Source organism: Coregonus lavaretus (assembly GCF_964263955.1).
Source record: "Coregonus lavaretus genome assembly, chromosome: 36".
Lineage (NCBI taxonomy): Eukaryota > Metazoa > Chordata > Actinopteri > Salmoniformes > Salmonidae > Coregonus > Coregonus lavaretus.
Genome location: NC_140023.1, coordinates 30,642,598 through 30,666,374, shown reverse-complemented (window position 1 = coordinate 30,666,374; position 23,777 = coordinate 30,642,598). Strand labels below are relative to the sequence as shown.

The window sequence follows — 23,777 nt, the reverse complement described above, 5'->3', positions numbered from 1 at the left end:
ATTGGCATTCATCCTACTTTACTATCAACTGGCCAGCTGTATCAGGCAGCAAACACATATTTGCTAGCTATCCATCGGATTGATGAAGTTGAGAATGCCATTAACTAGTTCATTATATTAAAACTGCTGTGAGAAAGCTAGCTAACGTTAATTCCCACCATCAATCTGAGTTGATTTCACCTCAGACTGATTTAGGATCAGTTGTATCTTTTAGATCACAATGAATATGATTACATTGACAAGGGGGAGCTGGTCCTAGATCACTATTCCTACTCTGAAGACACTTTGTGAATACGGGCCCTGGAATTAAGCTGTTGCCCAATACCTTGCACAGCAGTCGTTTCACCACAGGACCCTGGAGGTATTAGAGTCAATGCTTATGAACTGAATATAAGTGAATTTCCATATATCAATGACACTAACAAACTACTGTAGCTAGCTTGATACTCACTCAGTAACGTTAGATTACCATGCTTTTCCGGACAACTCAACATTCTTCTTGCCAATCCCAGTCGAGTGCTTCTTGCCTACTCCCGTCTCTCGGTCTTCTTCTAGGTTCAAAACTTTATGGCTGTAGACAGTCCGGTGCCTTATTGTCAAAAAGCAACCCACTCATTACACATCCACCTGGTGCAGTCAATGGCTCAGTGTTCCAAAGCTGTTCACCGGCACAGCAGCATCAATTTTCTCGAATAAAATAACTAGGTAACATATCATATTGATACATATATGCACTACACATTATTGTTTGGCTGGTGCTAATGTGAAACATGGCATTTAGTGTTTCCCCGGGGGTACAATAACTACTGCGTACAGGGCTTGAAATCACCGCCCCGAGTATAAGCATCACCCTCACCTAATCCTGATTCGTCCAAATAATCAATGCAGAAAAGCTAAACCAGGAACTAATGCTGCTCATAATCACATAATTCTACGCGAGTCATGACATCTTGACAGATTCTCGCTGTTTATACGCCACTCTGTCCACGAGAGATTTGCTTCATGAAAGTTTTATTCATATACAAATGGGAATGTCTATGGGGACATCTAGTGGCAAAATTGTGGGAAATGTTGACTCAAAAAGCAAGGGGCCACATGTATCAAGCGTATCAGATGAAGAGTGCTGATTTATGATCAGTTGTGCCTTTTAGATCACATTCAATAAGTTTACACAGGCAGGTGGGACCTGATCTTAGATCAGCATTGTTACTCTGAGATGCTTGATACATATTGATATGGCCCCAGATCAGGGACATTGCAAGATTTAGTGATCATTTTCAGTCAAGAGATGCGGAGAGTAGCAACTTCCAAACTGCCTTCACTGCTTTCACTATAAGATCAATCTCAAAGGGAGGGAGTGCTAAATGTGGAAACAGAAGGCATAGTGAAATCTTCCAGAAACAAGTAGCCTATGCACACAGTTTTGAGCTTTGGAATTAAGTTTCCCCTGGGAACAGATCTACGATCAGCTTCCCCTCCCCCAATCCTAATCTTAACCATTGGTAGGGAAAATGCTAAACTAACCCAAAATCTGTGTATAGGGGCAATTTCATCCTACACTGAGTTTTGAATAGTTATTGCCCTCCTTCATGCTTCCTGGTATAGGAATTCGGAAAAGTAATACATTAGGTCAATGCCACTTCTTTAAAAAAGACATTGGACATCACTATGGAGGTTAGATTACCTCATGGAAACACTTTACTTAAACCCTGTAGAGGTATGCTTTTTAACTTGTTTTAAGCATGAGCTTTTATAATATTTTATAATAGGACAGGCTTATATGTTCTGTTTCTCAATGTACAAACATCAGTCTCAAAATTACTGGTATTTAGCCAAGATCATAAGATGATTACAATACATTAAAGTCTGTTATGTATCTCAAAGCTTAAAAAACAGCCATCTATTCTAAAACCAAATTTATTCACACAATAGACTACACATGCATTGCTGAGCAGAGGCGATTCAGCATCATTATGCAGTCCATCATTACACCACTAGATGTTGTCAATGCTCTTCCTCTGAGTGTACCACGGTCAGCAGTGGACACAGCCGCCTACACAACTTTACCTACTGATGGCAGCTTCACCCTTCCACTGAACTTGGTGCTGTGTATGTCCATTAATCTTAAGCACCACAGAGCTCAGAGGGGCTGCAGAGAAACAAACATGAAGGGACATCTATATGACTCATAGGGCATTTCTTTTAAACAACATGAAACAGGTCTCATTGGTGTCAATTCATGTGAAAATGTGAAAGGCAAAACTTTACACAATTGCAAGCCAATGAGATAAGAGAATCCAGTGTTAAAATGGGTTACAGTTAGTAGACTGCAGTCAATCTTAATTACAGCTGCAATTTTGGGGAAACTTTGGGGGGAGCTGCACAAAAAAAGAGATGCCATGCAAGGTTATTAGAGGTGCCTAGTTATTCTTCTTTTGTTGATATCAGGTAACGTGCAACCTAACCCTGGCCCTGAAATGCAATGACTCCAAACCCCCTCTTTTTAAATCTAGATCTGTTTTTGGTATTTTTCTTTTAAATGTTGTCTAAAATTGATGGGGTTAGGATTTGGGCTAAATCAACTGATGCTGATGTAATTGTGTTTTCTGAAACCTGGTTCAGCATGTCTGTTCTTGATAAGGATATTTGTATAAATGGTTGTAATGTGTATCGCGCTGATCAAGTTTAGAAAGGTGGGGGTGTGGCTGTAAAGACTAAATTCCTTGTAAGTGTGGCAAAGTCAAACTATTTGTAAACAGTTGGAATTTCTTGCTTTGAATCTTGAGGTTTCAAAGGTTGTCTAAAACTGTGATTGGCTGTAATAGACCCCCCTCTGCTCTCGGTGATGCATTTTCTTCTCTGATGCACCTTATGTCTAAACTTCTTTACAATGAAATTATCTTGATTGGTGATCTCAACTGGTGTTGGTTAAAGCTGGTGTCTGATGATTTTAAAATGTATTGTAATTCTATGAATCTATGAATGGCATGCCGTGCTAAATCTGAGAGAAAACATGCCCCTGGGCACCCCAATTTACAAACTGATGGTCAACCCCTGCATAGCTGTGGTGGCGGGCACCCTGACCACCTGTAATATTCCACGGGCCTTCCTGGAGTCCACCATTGCCAACTGGATGGAAGAAACCATGCACTCCTCCCAATGGAAGATCGGCCTCACTTGGCTCCATGCCTTCTTCCCGCACGTCCTGAGTGTGTACATCACTGTCAAACTCTCAACCAAGTACCCACACCTGCAGTGGTTCTACACGGCCTTGGGCATGGTGATCATAGGTGCCAGTTCGTGCACCGTAACAGCTTGTAAAACCTTTGGCCAGCTGATGGGCCCGTTGTGCGGCATCTGCTTTGGCATCACCCTGGTGGACACAGCCCTACTGACCACGCTCGCATTCCTGGTGGACGTGCGTCATGTGTCCGTGTACGGCAGTGTATATGCCATCGCGGACATGTACTGCGTGGCCTATGCCCTGGGCCCTGTGGTGGCCGGACAGATAGTCCACGACTTTGTTCAGCTTAACCTGGGCATGGGCCTTGCCAACGTGCTTTCGCACTGGCGCTCCTCTTACTAAAGAATGTGTGCCAAATGAAACCTTCAAACTCAGAGAGAGGCATGCTACTGGAGGATGGCCCCAAGGTCTCTACGACACGATTAAGATGCAGGAACGCAAGAGGAATGGGTTAAGCTCTGTAGTTGATGAGAATGGCATAGACCTTTGCTCACCGGACGTATTCTGAAGAGTCATCTGTGGTCGAGATCGAGTATGCATAAACTGTTGCAAATTATTAGAAACCAAGTGCTCAAAAAACAACCAAGTGCCCACTAAGCAATGTAGTTATACTCTCAATGTCATACTTCGACCAAACCATTTATATAATCTAATTAGAAATTGTGTAACAAGCTAACTCCAGATCAATCTCCTGCCTTTTGAGACCAATTCTATCGGACAATGTCAGCTGAAGTAGCATTCACTGTAGACTGCAGCATTCTGTGCTCGCCACGAAACGTTTATTCATCTAAGATCTGTTAATGCTGAAAGTGTGTGCATAACCAGTGTGTATCATTGTGTGAAAAAATGTGTTCATATCATATTCAGGGTTTCTATCTAAATGGAACATAATACATAGATCATAAAAAAGAACTAAATAAATGTATTCGTCATTCAATATACTATACCTTACATTTATTTTGCCAGAGTTGTGCTGCTAAAATCAATGTGCAATATGCAAACTGAATTGAACCCTGCGTCTTACTGTATTCTGCATATAATTTGGATTATGTATAGGCTATCTGGAATGCATAGCCTAAATGTATGATAGTACATTTCAACAATTGTTTATATGTGTATACAGTGCATTCAAAAAGTATTCAGACCCCTTCCCTTTTTCAACATTTTGTTACATTACAGTCTTATTCTAAAGTTGATTAAAGTATTTTATCCCCCTCAATCTACACACAATACCCCATAATTACAAAGCGAGAAATAGTGTAAAAACAGAAATACATAAGTATTCAGACCCTTTGCTATGAGACTCGAAATTGAGCTCCGGTGCATCCTGTTTCCATTGATCATCGATTGAGATGTTTCTACAACTTGACTGGAGTCCACCTGTGGTAAATTCAATTGATTGGACATGATTTGGAAAGGCACACAACTGTCTATATAAGGTCCCATAGTTGACAGTGCAAAAACCAAGCCATGAGATCGAAGGAAATGTCCGTAGAGTTCCGAGACAGGATTGTGTTGAGGCACAGATCTGGGGAAGGGTACCAAACAATGTCTGCAGCATTGAAGGTCCCCAAGAACACAGTGGCCTCCATCATTCTTAAATTGTAGACATTTGGAACCACCAAGACTCTTCCTAGAGCTAGCCGCCCGTCCAAACTGAGCAATCCGGGGAGAAGGGCCTTGGTCAGGGAGGTGCCCAAGAACCCGATGGTCACTGACAGAGCTCCAGAGTTCCTCTGTGGAGATGAGAGAACCTTCCAGAAGGACAACCATCACTGCAGCACTCCACCAATCAGGCCTTTATGGTATAGTGGCCAGACGGAAGCCACTCCTCAGTAAAAGGCACATGACAGCCCGCTTGGAGTTTGCCAAAAGGCACCTAAAGGACTCTGAGCATGAGAAACAAGATTCTGTGGTCTGATGAAACCAAGATTGAACTATATTACGTGGTTAAAGGGAACAGGAAGATTATCTTTTCCAGATTACAAATTATATTACTGGTCTTTCCAAATAAAATACTTGAGAGTATGGTCCGATGATTCTATTGCAGCTTCTTGGAGAGGCATAGAGGAAGCACTTGTTGCACCGCATAGACTTCCAGATCTAGTTTTCTCCGGTATTAAGGGATGAACAGCATTCAACAAATGTGGTTCAATTATTTCCAACTCTCTACAAGTATGGTACTACGCTGAGAAACATATAGGCAACACTAAGAAGTTCTGTGAATCTTCTCCTATATAGCATAACCATAACCTGCTGACAAATAGTAAGCCTTTTGTGTACCCTTTGTGGGCGGATAAGGGTGTCCATACCTTGTGAGACATGCATAATGATAAGGGGCTAATACCTTTCCAGGACCTCAAACAAATGTATTCACTTCCAGGCTTTTCATGGTCCCTTTACCTACAGTTAATATCTTCGTTTAAAGCTTATGGTGTACCATGGGATGCCCCGTTAACATGCCACATAATGCTTATATGGATTGACCCTTCATTAACTTCTAAAATGGTCTCTGCCACTTATAATTGCCTGCTAAATGCACTACATTGGGTTTCACTCTAGTATGGAACTGCAAAATGCAGGGATACCATTTGGGAAAATGTATTTGTTACCTCCAAAAACCCAGCACACCAGTTTATACATTATAAGCTTCTACATAGAAGTTTTGCAACCCCATTTAGATGTTTTAAGATGAAGCTGATTCCTACTCCAATGTGTGATAGATGGCGTATGAATGCTGTTGGAACACTAACGTTTTGGGAATGTCCTATGGTGTCCCAGTTCTAGTCACATTTCAGATTTCCTTACAAAAATTATGGGTTTCCCTGTGAACAAAGATCCACCTTTATTTTTATTGAATGATGACTATTCATTTGTATTGCAACTGGTTCATTTATCCGGGGTTAACAGCAGCAAAAAAGGTTATCCTTAGTGCTTGGATTTCTCCTACAATCCTCTCACCTCAAACTTGGTTATCATATTTTCAAGATATTAATCGTATAGAGCGATCAATGGCCGTGATAAATAAAGCTTGGGCAAATACAGTTGATGCCTGGGATGTCCAGTGCATTCGAAAAGTATTCAGACCCTTTCTCTTTTTCCACTTTGTTACGTTACAGCCTTACTCTAAAATGGATGAAATAATTTTTTCCCCTTCATCAATCTACACACAATACCCCATAATGACGAAGCAAAAACAGGTTTATATAAATTTTTGCAGATTTATTAAAACTAAAAAACTGAAATATCACATTTACATAAGTATTCCGACCGTTTACTTAGTAATATGTGGTAGCACCTTTGGCAACGGGCTCTGGCTGGGCCACTCAAGGACATTCAGAGACTTGTCCCGAAGCCACTCCAGCATTGTCTTGGATGTGCGCTTAGGGTCATTGTGCTGTTGGAAGGTGAACTTTCACCCCAGTCTGAGGTCCTGAGCACTCTGGAGCAGGTTCATCAAGGATCTATCTGTACTTTGCTCTGTTTATCTTTCCCTCAATCCTGACTAGTCTCCCAGTCCCTGCCGCTAAAAAACATCCCCACAGCATGATGCTGCCACCACGCTTCACCATAGGGATGGTGCCAGGTTTACTCCAGACTTGACACTTGGCATTCAGGCCAAAATGTCAAACTTGGGTTCATCAGACCAGAGAATCTTGTTTCTCATGGTCTGAGAGTCCTCATGGTCTGAGAGTCCATGTGCCTTTTACTGAGGAGTGGCTTCCGTCTGGCCACTCCACCATAAAGGCCTAATAGGTGGAGTGCTGCAGTGATGGTTGTCCTTCTGGAAGGTTCTCCCATTTCCACAGAGGAACTCTGGAGCTCTGTCAGAGTGACCATTGGGTTCTTGTTCACCTCCCTGACCAAGGCCCTTCTTCCCCGATTGCTCAGTTTGGCTGGGCGGCCAGCTCTAGGAAGAGTCTTGGTGGTTCCAAATGTCTTCCATTTAAGAATGATGGAGGCGACTGTATTCTTTGGGACCTTCAATGCTCCACAAATGTTTTGGTACCCTTCCCCAGAGCTGTGCCTTGACACAATCTTGTCTCGGAGCTCTACGGACAATTCCTTCAACCTCATGGCTTGGTTTTTGCTCTGACATGCACTTGCCAACTGTGGGACCTTATATAGACAGGTGTGTGCCTTTCCAAATCATGTCCAATCAATTGAATGTACCACAGGTGAACTCCAATCAAGTTGTAGAAACATCTCAAGGATGATAAATGGAAACAGGATGCGCCTGAACTCAATTCTGAGTCTCATAGCAAAGTGTCTGAATACCTACAGTGGGGAAAAAAAGTATTTAGTCAGCCACCAATTGTGCAAGTTCTCCCACTTAAAAAGATGAGTGAGGTCTGTAATTTTCATCATAGGTACACGTCAACTATGACAGACAAATTGAGAAAAAAAAATCCAGAAAATTACATTGTAGAATTTTTAATGAATTTATTTGCAAATTATGGTGGAAAATAAGTATTTGGTCACCTACAAACAAGCAAGATTTCTGGCTCTCACAGACCTGTAACTTCTTCTTTAAGAGGCTCCCCTGTCGTCCACTCGTTACCTATATTAATGGCACCTGTTTGAACTTGTTATCAGTATAAAAGACACCTGTCCACAACCTCAAACAGTCACACTCCAAACTCCACTATGGCCAAGACCAAAGAGCTGTCAAAGGACACCAAAAACTAAATTGTAGACCTGCACCAGGCTGGGAAGACTGAATCTGCAATTGGTAAGCAGCTTGGTTTGAAGAAATCAACTGTGGGAGCAATTATTAGGAAATGGAAGACATACAAGACCACTGATAATCTCCCTCGATCTGGGGCTCCACGCAAGATCTCACCCTGTGGGGTCAAAATGATCACAAGAACGGTGAGCAAAAATCCCAGAACCACACGGGGGGACCTGTTGAATGACCTGCAGAGAGCTGGGACCAAAGTAACAAAGCCTACCATCAGTAACACACTACGCCACCAGGGACTCAAATCCTGCAGTGCCAGACGTGTCCCCCTGCTTAAGCCAGTACATGTTCAGGCCCGTCTGAAGTTTGCTAGAGTGCATTTGGATGATCCAGAAGAGGATTGGGAGAATGTCATATGGTCAGATGAAACCAAAATATAACTTTTTGGTAAAAACTCAACTCGTCGTGTTTGGAGGACAAAGAATGCTGAGTTGCATCCAAAGAACACCATACCTACTGTGAAGCATGGGGGTGGAAACATCATGCTTTGGGGCTGTTTTTCTGCAAAGGGACCAGGACGACTGATCCGTGTAAAGGAAAGAATGAATGGGGCCATGTATCGTGAGATTTTAGTGAAAACCTCCTTCCATCAGCAAGGGCATTGAAGATGAAACGTGGCTGGGTCTTTCAGCATGACAATGATCTCAAATACACCGCCTGGGCAACGAAGGAGTGGCTTCGTAAGAAGCATTTCAAGGTCCTGGAGTGGCCTAGCCAGTCTCCAGATCTCAACCCCATAGAAAATCTTTGGAGGGAGTTGAAAGTCTGTGTTGCCCAGCGACAGCCCCAAAACATCACTGCTCTGGAGGAGATCTGCATGGAGGAATGGGCCAAAATACCAGCAACAGTGTGTGAAACGTTTCGGGTAGCCTTCCACAAGCTTCCCACAATAAGTTGGGTGAATTTCGGCCCATTCCTCCTGACAGAGCTGGTGTAACTGAGTCAGGTTTGTAGGCCTCCTTGCTCGCACACGTTTTTTCAGTTCTGCCCACAAATGTTCTATAGGACTGAGGTCAGGGCTTTGTGATGGCCACTCCAATACCTTGACTTTGTTGTCCTTAAGCCATTTTGCCACAACTTTGGAAGTATGCTTGGGGTCACTGTTTATTTGGAAGACCATTTTGCGACCAAGCTTTAACTTCCTGACTGATATCTTGAGATGTTGCTTCAATTTATCCACATAATTTTCCTTCCTCATGATGTCATCTATTTTGTTAAGTGCACCAGTCCCTCCTGCAGCAAAACACCCCCACAGCATGATGCTGCCACCCCCGTGCTTCACTGTTGGGATGGTGTTCTTCGGCTTGCAAGGGTCCTCCTTTTTCCTCCAAACATAATGATGGTCATTATGGCCAAACAGTTATATTTTTGTTTCATCAGACCAGAGGACATTTCTCCCAAAAGTACGATCTTTATCCCCATGTGCAGTTGCAAACCGTAGTTTGGCTTTTTTATGGTGGTTTTGGAGCAGTGTCTTCTTCCTTGCTGAGCGGCCTTTCAGGTTATGTCGATATAGGACTCGTTTTACTGTGGATATAGATACTTTGGTACCTATTTCCTCCAGCATCTTCACAAGGTCCTTTGCTGTTGTTCTGGGATTGATTTGCACTTTTTGCACCAAAGTACGTTCATCTCTAGGAGACAGAACGCGTCTCCTTCCTGATCGGTATGACATCTGAGTGGCCCATGGTGTTTATACTTGTGTACTATTGTTTGTGCAGATGAACGTGGTACCTTCAGGTGTTTGGAAATTGCTCCCATGGATGAACCAGATTTGTGGAGGTGTACCATTTTTTTTCTGAGGTCTTGGCTGATTTACATTTACATTTTACATTTTAGTCATTTAGCAGACGCTCTTATCCAGAGCGACTTACAGTTAGTGCATACAATATATATATATTTTTTTCATACCCCCTGTGGGAATCAAACCCACAACCCTGGCGTTGCAAACGCCATGCTCTATCAACTGAGCTACATCCCTGCCGGCCATTCCCTCCCCTACCCTGGACGACGCTGGGCCAATTGCGCGCCGCCCCATGGGTCTCCCGGTCGCGGCCGGCTACGACAGAGCCTGGATTCGAACCAGGATCTCTAGTGGCACAGCTAGCACTGCGATGCAGTGCCTTAGACCACTGAGGCACTGAGTTTGAAGGTAGGCCTGGAAATACATCCACAGGTACACATCCAATTGACTCAAATTATGTCAATTAGCCTATCAGAAGCTTCTAAAGCCATGACATCATTTTCTGGAATTTTCCAAGCTGTTTAAAGGCACAGTCAACTTAGTGGATGTAAACTTCTGACCCACTGGAATTGTCATACAGTCAGCTATAAGTGAAATTATCTGTCTGTAAACAATTGTTGGAAAAATTACTTGTGTCATGCACAAAGTAGATCTCCTAAACGACTTGGCAAAACTAAATGTGTTAACAATAAGTTTTTGGTGTGGTTGAAAAAACAAGTTTTAATTTCTCCAACCTAAATGTATTTAGACTTCCAACTTCAACTGCAGATGTCATTGAGTGCAACAAGCATGTCTCTGTCACTAACAAATACAGTCATGGGTGGGTATCTCTCCCATTCACTCAAAAGGCATGCTGGGAAATATGCAAATACAGCTTTACACCCTACAGTGTTTAGTTTATAAACCTGTTCATTTGTTTAAAAAGTGTTACAGCGAATAAACATGTTCAGAATCTAAACACTGATGCGTTTTCATTTCCTAAACAATTGTTTTTACAGTGCAGTAGGGGTACCTGCACACATTGCGTATAGCCTACTGAACACTGTCTCATGTTCCTTCAGAAAGTATTCACACCCCTTGACCTTTTCCACATTTTGTTGTGTTACAGACTGAATTTAAAATTGAGATTTTTATTCTCTGGCCTACAGAAAAAACAATATTAAAGTGGACTTATGTTTGTCAACATTTTTGCAGATTAATAAAATATGAAAAGCTGAAATGTCTTGAGTAAATAAGTATTCAACCCCTTTCTTATGGCAAGCCTAAATAAGTTCAGGAGTAAAATATGCTTAGCAAGTCACATAATAAGTTGCATGGACTCACTCTGTTTACAATAATAGTGTTTAACATGATTTTTGAATGACCACCTCATATCTGTACCCCACACATACATTTACCTGTAAGGTCCCTCAGTCGATCAGTGAATTACAAACACAGATTCAACTATAAAGACCAGGGAGGTTTTCCAATGCCTTGCAAAGAAGAGGACCTATTGGTAGATGGGTAAAAATGTAAAAAGCAGACATTAAATATCCCTTTGAGCGTGGTAAAGTTATTAATTACACTTTGGATGGTGTATCAATACACCAAGTCACTACAAAGATACAGGCGTCCTTCATATCTCAGTGGCTAGAGAGGAAGGAAACCGCTCAAGTATTTCACCATGAGGCCAATTGTGACTTTAAAACAGTACCGAGTTTAATGGGTGGGATTTGAGAAAACTGAGGATGAAATAAAAACATTGTAGTTACTCTACAATACTAACGTAATTGACAGAGTGAAAAGAAGGAAGCCTGTACAGAATAAAAATATTCCAAAACATGCATCCTGTTAGCAACAAAGCACTAAAGTAATACTGCAAAACATTTGGTAAAGTAATTAACTTTTTGTCCTTAATACAAAGTGTTATGTTTGACAAAAATCCAATACAACATATTACTGAGTACCATTCTCCATATTTTCAAGCATAGTGGTGGCTCCGTCATGTTATGGGTATGCTTGTAATCGTTAAGGACTGTGGAGTCTTTCAGGATAATAAATAAATGGAATGGAGCTAAGCACAGGCATAATCCTAGAGGAAAGCCTGGTTCAGTCTGCTTTCCAACAGACACTGGGAGATTAATTCACCTTTCATCAGGACAATAAGCTAAAACACAAGGCCAAATCTACACTGAAGTTGCTTACCAAGAAGACAGTAATGTTTCTGAGTGGCCAAGTGTTGACTTAAATCTACTTGAAAATCTATGACAAGCCTGAAAATGGTTGTCATTATGGGTTATTGTGTGTAGATTGGTAAGAAAAACATATATTTAATCAATTTTCAATTCAGGCTGTAACAACAACATATGTAATATGTCAAGAGGTAAGAATACTTTAGAAAGGCATTGTAGGTGGGCTGAAGACACAAACTGCCAAATAAACTTCTCTGCGAATGGCTCGCAATGGGAGGAGCCTTGTTGCTAGCAGGGCTAGGTACCTTCAGCATCTCTCCTAAGCTAACAGAGGTGCTGTGGTGGGAATGCAGTGATGCTGAAACTGAGACTAGACGATAAGGGTTTTGAGGAGAACTGGGTAGAAACATCATTGGTAGACCATCCACCAGAGCCATGGATAATACATGATCATACCTGAAAATGTTTACAACTGCAGAGGAGTCTGACGATTTTCGTCCTAGTGAGTAAGATAAAACGTATTTCTAGTAGCCTATACAGTATAGAGTTTTTCCGTGCATTAAATTCTTCCTCTGATCCCAGCTGGGATGGATTGTGAACTCAGTCAGTTAGTCTTTAATGAGCAAACAGTGTGTTCTGCAGGGTCACCTCTGGGCTTATTCCTTCTGTCTGAGTAGGATCGGTTATGTCGATAGGAGTTTGGTTTCCAAGGAGATGTAGATCATTCGGTCAACTAGCGTGGCCGCACTGCAAAGAAACTTGATCTACCAGTCTGTTAGCAAGTCTTGTAATTATAGGGATACACAGAGGGTGGGCTGATAGGCAGGATAGGGTGTCACGGGACCACCCCATTGATTCTGAGAATTCAGCACATTTATGTCCATTGAGATAATTCTGAGATTTCTTCATGTGTCCACAGTATGTTCCTACTGTTCAGAAAACAGTTAAACAGTCCCTAGGATGAAATATGTAGCCTGTAGGTTCTAAACACACCTAGAGTAAAATACTTACATTCCACGTTACAGCAAATACAATAAATGAAATAAAATACCCCTTTTTAATTATAGAAAAATCTGAAGAAAAATATCACAGTATACTTATACCAACATGTCATGAGTCCTTCAGTGTGATACATTGTTCAGAAATGTGTTTAAATGTCACTGTCGCAATTGGCTCTATTTTTCCTTCTTGTTACAAGGAATATCATAGCTTGAAGCCCCCCTTTCTTGGAATCCACATCTATGGTGCCCGAAAGTCTAGTTGGTAATCCCCAGTGACACATATAAGTCGTAAAGACACACACACACTGATGCGTGCACAGGGAACATTTGCTCCTTCATCATTCATAGCTTGAGGAAGGTGCTGTCAATAACAGAACACTTACTCTGGCCTGAAATGTGGTACATAGGGAATATCTGTTCTCCAGCATTCATAACTGAGGGGCATCTTTCAACAACAAAACTGTAAATCTTTGCCTGGAGGATGCGTGATCCTCACTTGTGGGCTATTGCTACAACACTGCCCAGCGCATGGGAAAGGCCCTGCTCCCTGGACCAAGGTTGTGCTGGACTGCCCAGCGCAGGGAAAGGTACAAGCGGAGAGGGAGAGGTAGGTATGTTAGTACTTCATTTATGGTAGTTCTTCTGGAGCCGGTGAATTTGCGTAAAGTCTTTAGCCATGTTATCCTCTGAGTGTTAAGACTCGCACGAAGGGCTAAAGTTGGTTGCCCACAAAATGGTCCAAACAGACGATGGGTACAGGTCGCTGATGCTGGAATGGCAAATCTGGAGGTGCTGGGAACTGCCTGAAGGTGAGAGGGGCTGCAGGGAAGGTGGAAGGGGTGCTGTGGATGTGGAAAGGTAGACCGTGGAGGTGGGAGGGGTGCCAGGAAGGCAAGAGGGGCTGCAGGAGCGGCAAGGGAGGGCCCTGGTTGTGTGGAGGCAGCAGGCGCAGCCGGGAGCCAGGTGGCGAGGCCGGGCCAGACCGGGGACTGGGCAGAGGCAGAGGCACTGTCGGGGGCCAGGCTGGGTGGCCAGTCCAAGCAGAAGCCTGGGCAGCAGTTGGAGGCAGCCAGTTGAGGGATCCAATGAGGCTGTTGGTAAGGCAGAGTGAGAGGAGGAGGGAGGTGGGAAAGCAGCCAAGAAAGTGAGAGGAGCCGCGGGAGCCACAGAGGGGGGGATGGGAGATAGTGATGGAGAAGACGAGAGGAACAGCAGAAGTGCGGAGGGAGGAGAGTCGAGAGGGGCCGCCGGTAGCAGTGTTTTGCTTTGTCTTTCGTTTCTCCTAGAGGAAAGGGAGAGAGGAACAGGAGGCCGCAGTAGAGGGGGCGAAGAGCCCAGGAGCGCCAAGTCGGGGGAACCTGAGGGCAGAAATATAGCCATGGATCTTGGCAGTGCCGGGCCAGTCACAGCAGGGGCAATTGACCGTGGTGAGGTGGCGGACATGGAAAACCAGACCTAGAATGAAGGTGTCAGCAGGGGTCATCAATGTTCCCTCAAATGTTTTGGCGCACTGAGCAAATATTAGGTCTTATGAGCAGAAACTTGAACATTGTGAGAATTTTGTGCAACTTCTGGCGCGCATTTACAGTGAACATTGAAGCTGTAGCCTTAGTTTTAGACAGTAGCCAATAGGCTATTGTGGCTATTTGAGCATAATGTAGGCCTACCAACAAAACCAATGGAGCAAATCCCATGACGTTTTCACATGGAAATAGGTTTTGATTTCTATGATACAGCCTACAGTAGCCTATATGTGGTGTTAAATGCAAGCCTACATTGCATGACTTTTAAAACGTTTTTACATTATGAAGGGCTTGGCATTAATTTATGATTTTTTACTTAGTCTGTAACACCATGGGCCAAATAGGTGATTGTATATTGCATTGTATTGTGTTGTATGATGCAAGAAACCACTTTACAAAATAAATAATTTTTAACATACAGAGAATTAGACAATGTAGGCTACCCCTTGCATATTCAAGTCTGTCCTAAATACAACACTGCCCTTTAATTGAGACGTAAGCTTTTTACTTGACTGGCTTTTCAGAGACATCTTGAAATGTAGCCTACACGTTTTGTGCTCTTGTAGGAAGCAGTAACTCCCCATTGCTGACCTATGCTTATCTATAACTGGGCTAATAAATTGTTAACTAGCAAAGAATATCATCAAATGTGCACATGCGTGGCTCTGAACTGATCTGAAAAGTGTATTCACTTGGGGGTGATTGAATGACCGCTTGTGGGCTACCCACGCCAATATAATTATATTCCATTGCGCTCTGGCTCTGCCTACAACACAATCCCAGACTTACCTTGCAAAGTTAGATTTGTTTTGTTTTGTTGCACTGAAAAAGGGCTGATATGTTGATTCGATCGCAGAAAGAAACCCGATGATCTACTGTATATAGTGCAACATTTACTGAAGAGATGAGTCTTCAGTAAAGACTTAAAGGTCGAGACCGAGTCTGCATCTCTTACATGGATAGGCAGACCATTCCATAAAAATTGAGCTCAACAGGAGAAAGCCCTGCTTCCAGCTGTTTGCTTAGAAATATTAGGGACAATAAGGAGGCCTGCGTCTTGTGACCATAGCGTATGTGTAGGTATGTACGGCAGGACCAAATCGGAGAGATAGGTAGGAGCAAGCCCATGTAATGCTTTGTAGGTTACCAGTAAAACCTTGAAATCAGCCCTAGCCTTAACAGGAATTCAGTGTAGAGAGGCTAGCACTGGAGTAATATGATCAAATGTATTGGTTCTAGTCAAGATTCTAGCAGCCGTGTTAAGCACTAACTGAATAAAATCTATGTTTATTTGTCACATGCACAGGATACAGAACGTGTAAATGGTACAGTGAAGTGGTTACTTGCATAGTTGCAATATCAAAAACAGAAAGTGTCCAGATAAAAATATCTTATCATTATTAGATGACGCTTACCCGACACCTCTAAATTGATGGGTCATGTGAAGCAAATGCTATAACCACCTCCAAACCACATCTAGCTAAGTGGATGGGTCACTATTGTCTAGACATGCACACATGTTCATGAAATACAATAGATGGCCGTAATCGCCCCCAAACACACCTGGCTAATTTGATGGGTCATGTAATAACCTGGCCAAAGTGGAGTCTTTTGTTTAGACATGTAGCTAGCTAAACAATGAACCGGCATAATCCAACTCATACTACTACCAATACAAACATTGTCATAGCTGTAGTTTGACTCTGCAGGTAGCTAACGCTAACAAACAAGGTTCAATGTTAGCTAGCTAACATTAGGCTATAACTAGGAATGCAAATGGATTTCTGATTCGAATAATATTACTACACAGATCATACACGTAACGTCAGCTAGCGAGCCAGCAAGCTAATGTTTGCTAGCAACTAACAGTACGCTTGAACTTGCAATAAAAATGACTTTGACAAAATTTGAAACGTATATCTGAAAATGTAGCTAGACTCTTACCCGTATACATGGATGAATGCTTCACGGTGGACTGGAACCATTTAACTCTGTTTTGTTTGTAGCTACATCTTGTTTGGCCAGCGTTGTGTCAAGTCACTTCTGTTCACACTGACCGTGGCCTGTGCAGAAAGTAGCCCATCACTTTTTCCAACTGATCTGTCAATAGCGCCTGCTAAATTCAGGGCATCAATGTTGTTGAGAAAAGTAGCAAAACTTTTGTAGTTCTCGATGGCTAACGTTATATCTTTCAAGAACGGCGCAGTAGAAGGGACTGTCAACACATACTGAACAGCTCACGTTATAGACAGACGCATGCTACATGGCAGACCAATCCAAACTCATCTCCCGGCATGTCCAGCCCATACATTATCTCAACCAATCATGGCTAGCGGGAAGGTTCCTGTCTTTTTCCATGGCTAAACCAACTAGGCTCGTAATTTAACAATTGTATTCGTATTTATGGATGAAATACAAGTTTGTTATTAAGGCACATGAAAGTTAACGTGTTCCAGAAGGCATTTCTGCCGAAAAATGCATTTTGATAAAAATAATACCACGTCACTATTCTGTGAAGTAGTGACATGCGAAATACGCCTAGTTTCCTGAAACCAGTCACAAATGGTGGGTGGGAGGGAGGGAGGGGACCGACCGACCGACCGACCGACCCGACCCGACCCGACCGAAACTGCAGTACAGCCTGTTTGTTAGGCAGATGTACAAAGGTGTGAAGATGGATGCCGTTTAAGTACATGAGGTGGTTGACTAAGCAAAGGGATTCAGTTGAGTTAGGCGGGTTTGTGGCAAATGAAGTTTGGATGCAGGTGCGCAATTGGCATGATCACGCTCTATGTCCATATATGGAGTTCCTTGCCAATCGGCCGCGTTCCAGTATGCGTGTCTGGGCCCATATATGGAGTTGCTGCTCCAGGACCACATTCCAATATGAATTTCAGTGTCCACACTAACGTAAAACTGTAAATTATACAGTAATTTTTTTGTATTATCAACAGTGAAATACTGCAGCATATTGTAAATTATAGTGCATTGTGGGAAAATGTTGTGGGCAGAGAAATAATTGCTGTATTTCAAATGGTATTGTAATTCCATCCCACAGAATACAGTACCTAAACGTATTTTTGGACAGCCAAAAACCTTTTAACGACTAGTGGATGCATGGTATTGTTATTTCTGGCTCATTAACATATTTTGAGACGTGCCTTGTGTTGCATCCGTGAATGAGAATGCTGTACCAATTTAACTTTTATGTGGTTATAGAGCCCCATCAATTTAAAATGTGTAGGGAACAGATTGGAATGGCAGCAGGACTTAAACTTTACATGGTTGAGCATTTTGCCATGTCCTTTTGGTCTCTTTGCCCTGTAGCTGCTGCCAATTTAGAAGGCCTTTAGAAGTGCAAGTGATATAAAACACAAAATATTAATTAATGTTCTGTAATGTTTGTAAACACTTTACCTAGCAGCCAACCCGCATGCACCAACCCATTTCAATTACAGTAAAGTACTGTTTCATTCATCCATCCATTCATTCATACATTACGCTTACAGTAGCATTGTATTTTTTTACAGCATAATACAGTCAATTTTACAGTGTTCTACTTTGTCATTACACAGTACTTCCTTTGATACTGTATTTATATTACAGTAAGTGTACTGTATTTTACTTGCCATCATCTGCCTGTAAGCTACCGTAAAATTCACGGTATCCACTTTACAGTGCATGTATGGAGTTGCTTCTCCGGGCCAATTTCTGTGCCATATATGCCCATATATGGAGTTCCTGCTCTAAGGCTGCATTCCCGAAATTGCATTATAAACTACATTTAATGAATGGATGGATTAATGAAATTCATTGAGGGGATTGGGGTTAGTATTTCAAAGTAGTGTATTACATGGGATTGGTGCAAGCAGGTTGGCTACTAGGTAATGTTTACACATTACAGCATATCAATGAATATTTTGTTTTTTATATCACTTCTAGAAGCCTTAACAAGGCTGAGTCAATACATGTTAGGATCATCTTTGGCAGCAATTTTTTTTATTTTTTAATCTTCAAGCTCTGTCAAGTTCGTTGTTGATCATTGCTAGACATCCATTTCAGGTCTTGCCATAGATTTGCAAGCCGGTTTAAGTCAAAACTATAACTAGGCCACTCAGAAACATTCAATGTCGTCTTGGTAAGCAACTCCAGTGTTTATTTGGCCTTGTGTTTCAGGTTATTGTCCTGCTGAAGGGTGAATTTTTCTCACAGTGTCTGGTGGAAAGCAGACTGAACCATATTTTCCTCTAGGATTTTGTCTGTGCTTCGCTCGATTCGGTTTACGTTTATCCTAAAAAACTCCCTAGTCCTTGCCAATGACAAGCATACCCATAAAATGATGCAGCCACCACCATGCTTTAAAATATGAAGAGTGGTACTCAGTGATGTGTTGTGTTGGATTTGCCCCAAACATAATGCTTTGTATTCAGGACAAAAAGTTCATTTCTTTGCCACATTTTTTGCAGTTTTATTTTAGTGCCTATGATGCATGTTTTGAAATATTTTTATTCTGTACAGGCTTCCTTCTTTTCACTCTGTCATTTACGTTAGTAATTATGATTAACTACAATGTTGTTGATCCATCCTATCACAGCCATTAAACTCTTTAACAGTTTTAAAGTCTCCATTGGCCTCATGGTGAAATCCCTGAGCAGTTTCCTCCCTCTCCAGCAACTGGGTGTATTGATATACCATCCAAAGTGTAATTAATAACTTCACCATGCTCAAAGGGATATTCGGTGTCTGTTTTTAAAATGTTTACCCCTCTACCAATAGGTAGAAAACCTCCCTGGTCTTTGTGGTTGAATCTGTGTGTGACATTCACTGCTTGACTTCTGTCTTCGATGAGAGCCCAAGCACAATATGCAGACATTTGCGCATCTCCAGTCAGAACAGAACCTGCCCAAACTTTTTCCCACTGGCGCATTTTCCGGCTGACTCCCGCAATGCCTTCATTCCCTTCATTGTTGTTTTCCTTACTAATAATGACAATGTAAGTGCCTTATTACCTTATCAGAATACATTTTCTGTATATCGTCTTCTGTCATTTCTACTGTAGCACACCATATTTATGTATGGAGCATAATGTATTCTGTTTTTATTCCTTTACTGAGGACACGTGTGGTACTGATTTCATAACTTTTATGGTGTTATACTCAATTGTGTTTATGTAGTTCCCTTTTTCTATTTGTTCTGTAACACAATGCTAATACTAATGGCGTCAAATAAGTATTAGCTTGTGTTGTATCCTTTGAAGCTGCCCAGGCCTTATCATGACCATTGCATTGGCCTGTGTATTAATTAGGCCTACATAGCTCTGCCCTACCCTGCCCCTTATGGAGCTCTTCAGTTATTATGTTACTTGTAATATTGTTTTATTGCTATATCCTGATATTATATTTAATTTCTACTTATTCTGTACTTTCAGAAACCACACACACAGAATTTAAGATAACTTGCCAACATCATAACTGGAACTGGACATCTTTCTTGCCGAAGATTGAGGACAGCTTTTGTATGCTGGCAACATATTGTTTGGAGAGGGGGTCGGGAGGATGAGGAAGTGTAGAGGATGATGAGTGAGTGGGGAGGTGGGTGAGATACTGTCAATATCATTGCATAATGGAACTGCATTTGATTTGTATGTGAACTGTATGTCCAATTACAAAAAAATAATAACTTGTTAGCTGGTGTTGACCTATGTGGCCATTGATGACAGCAGTGTTGATCAGATGAAAAAAAAAAAATTCTTATACCACTTGGTGGTTTTCCGAGCACATTCCCCAAAGCGTATTATTATAAAGACAGAAAAATACACATGTAAAAGCTTAATTACATAAAGCAATTGTCACGATCGTTGAGAGACGGGTCAGACCAAGGTGCAGCGTGGTATGCGAACATGTTTATTAAACTCAATAAACATAAACAAAACAAAAAAACTACGTAACGTGAAGTACTCAGGCTATACACATACAAGCCTAAACACAGAACAAGATCCCACAACTAAGGTAGGCAACCAGGCTACTTAAGTATGATCCCCAATTAGAGACAACGAGCGACAGCTGTCTCTGATTGAGAATCACACCCGGCCAAACATAGAAACACAACCTAGATCCTAAACATAGATATACATCACATAGATTTCCACACCCTGACTCAACAAACAAGAGTTCCATATGTCAGGGCGTGACAGGAATTTTAGTGAAATGTAGCCATAATATCAACAAGAGAAAGGAGAATGGAATATACTGTATTTGAGAAGCCTAGAATTGAATACAATGTAGAAAATAGTAAAAATGAAGAAAAACCCTTGAATGAGTAGGTGTTCTAAAACTTTTGACCGGTAGTGTATATATATATCGTTTTTTTTTACAGAACATTAACCATGTGTGTTCTCTTGTTTTGACAAACAAATAACTTTGCGTGCTGCAGTTCCAGGCATGGATCGAAGCTGGCGAGACATTCAATGATGTCATCTTCACGGACAAATCAACCGTGGTCCTTCAGCAATTCCTCAAAATTGCTACAGGAAAATAGGAAAAAGATCAAGCAAGCCAAGTCCCAAGCATCCCCTTGCCAGGGACCAGGCCCATATTTGATTTTTGATGGTAAGTTCCGCTATTTACAAAGCAAAAGGTTACATAAAATATTGTAGCCTACACCTCACGGACTGCAATGTGTTCCACAATAATTCACTGCTGCCTCCTTATTCAGGTATCATGGCTCGAGAGTTCTTTGAGGAAGAAATCATCAAGAGATGTGCTGGACCCTATGTCAGAGAGGTGTTTCTGGGAGCACATTGTTTCTTTCAAGGTAGGCTTATAGCAATATTTGGTTATGTTTAAGCCTATTTACATGTATATTTATATTATTTAGCTAATGTTGTCTGTTAGGCTAATGTCTTTTTTTTTTTTACGCAGACAAAGACCCAAAACACACTGCTGCCCGGGTGTGCATTGCAAATTTACTTTAACATTTTAGTCATTTAGCAGACGCTCTTATCCAGAGCGACTTACAGTTAGTGAGTGCATACATTTTTCATACTGATAAACTGGGTCAAGATGCCAGCAGAGTAAGTAGACCTACAACACTTTTTCACAGCACATTATTAAACACTAGTGAGACTAATCTCGCCTAAGGTAGGCCTACAGTATATCTAAAAATATTTGTTTAATCTCTACATGGAGGTCTCCTGATTTAAACCTGATTGAACTTGTTTGGCATCAACTGAAAACATCCATCCCTTACTCTGCCAAGGCTACAAGCAAAGATGAACTGGTGAAGGCCATCAATACGTTTTGGCTTGAGAAACTGACGCTACACCAATGCAACATATACATTGATCAGAGCTGGGGGGAAGTGCAACTAAAATGTAGTTGAGATGTTGTTGAAATAAACATATGCATTTTGAGTCTTTTTTATCATTACTTTATTAAAGAAAACATAAAGATATTGATGAACAAATACTGTATATGCGTCTTTCTATTGGAAATATATATCAGTCATTACCTATTATAAGGTTGATTTGATTATTATGTGGATTATAATAAATTGACATTTTTGTAGGGGGTTGATGCATTTTTCGTTTGGGCAAATCAGGTCTGTGATATTGATACATTTCTGACTTTAGTCTTGTATCAGGTAAACTGTTGTGTCCTCACATTTGGTCTGATAATTTTCCCATAATCTCAAAAGTGTTCTCTTTCAATTGCTACTTCAATATACAGTGGGGGAAAAAAGTATTTAGTCAGCCACCAATTGTGCAAGTTCTCCCACTTAAAAAGATGAGAGAGGCCTGTAATTTTCATCATAGGTACACGTCAACTATGACAGACAAAATGAGAATTTTCCAGAAAATCACATTGTAGGATTTTTAATGAATTTATTTGCAAATTATGGTGGAAAATAAGTATTTGGTCAATAACAAAAGTTTCTCCATACTTTGTTATATACCCTTTGTTGGCAATGACACAGGTCAAACGTTTTCTGTAAGTCTTCACAAGGTTTTCACACACTGTTGCTGGTATTTTGGCCCATTCCTCCATGCAGATCTCCTCTAGAGCAATGATGTTTTGGGGCTGTCGCTGGACTACACAGACTTTCAACTCCCTCCATAGATTTTCTATGGGGTTGAGATCTGGAGACTGGCTAGGCCACTCCAGGACCTTGAAATGCTTCTTACGAAGCCACTCCTTCGTTGCCCGGGCGGTGTGTTTGGGATCATTGTCATGCTGAAAGACCCAGCCACGTTTCATCTTCAATGCCCTTGCTGATGGAAGGAGGTTTTCACTCAAAATCTCACGATACATGGCCCCATTCATTCTTTCCTTTACACGGATCAGTCGTCCTGGTCCCTTTGCAGAAAAACAGCCCCAAAGCATGATGTTTCCACCCCCATGCTTCACAGTAGGTATGGTGTTCTTTGGATGCAACTCAGCATTCTTTGTCCTCCAAACACGACGAGTTGAGTTTTTACCAAAAAGTAATATTTTGGTTTCACCTGACCATATGACATTCTCCCAATCCTCTTCTGGATCATCCAAATGCACTCTAGCAAACTTCAGATGGGCCTGGACATGTACTGGCTTAAGCAGGGGGACACGTCTGGCACTGCAGGATTTGAGTCCCTGGCGGCGTAGTGTGTTACTGATGGTAAGCTTTGTTACTTTGGTCCCATCTCTCTGCAGGTCATTCACTAGGTCCCCCTGTGTGGTTCTGGGATTTTTGCTCACCGTTCTTGTGATCATCTTGACCCAACGGGGTGAGATCTTGTGTGGAGCCCCAGATCGAGGGAGATTATCAGTGGTCTTGTATGTCTTCCATTTCCTAATAATTGCTCCCACAGTTGATTTCTTCAAACCAAGCTGCTTACCTATTGCAGATTCAGTCTTCCCAGCCTGGTGCAGGTCTACAATTTTGTTTCTGGTGTCCTTTGACAGCTCTTTGGTCTTGGCCATAGTGGAGTTTGGAGTGTGACTGTTTGAGGTTGTGGACAGGTGTCTTTCATACTAATAACAAGTTCAAACAGGTGCCATTAATACAGGTAACGAGTGGAGGACAGAGGAGCCTCTTAAAGAAGAAGTTACAGGTCTGTGAGAGCCAGAAATCTTGCTTGTTTGTTGGTGACCAAATACTTATTTTCCACCATAATTTGCAAATAAATTCATAAAAAATCCTACAATGTGATTTTCTGGAGAAAAAAAATCTCAATTTGTCTGTCATAGTTGACGTTTACCTATGATGTAAATTACAGGCCTCACTCATCTTTTTAAGTGGGAGAACTTGCACAATTGGTGGCTGACTAAATACTTTTTTCCCCCACTGTATATCAATCATTCATTCATTCATTCAAA

General features: G+C 41.6%; 1 pseudogene across 1 annotated transcript; it reads left to right on the top strand.

Annotated features, from left to right (window-relative positions):
• The first annotated feature begins 3,013 nt into the window (after positions 1-3,013).
• On the top strand, positions 3,014-3,752 carry LOC311110741 (putative vesicular acetylcholine transporter-A; annotated as a pseudogene). Its single transcript has one exon. The product of its transcript is annotated as a putative vesicular acetylcholine transporter-A (transcript).
• Positions 3,753-23,777: the final 20,025 nt, after the last annotated feature.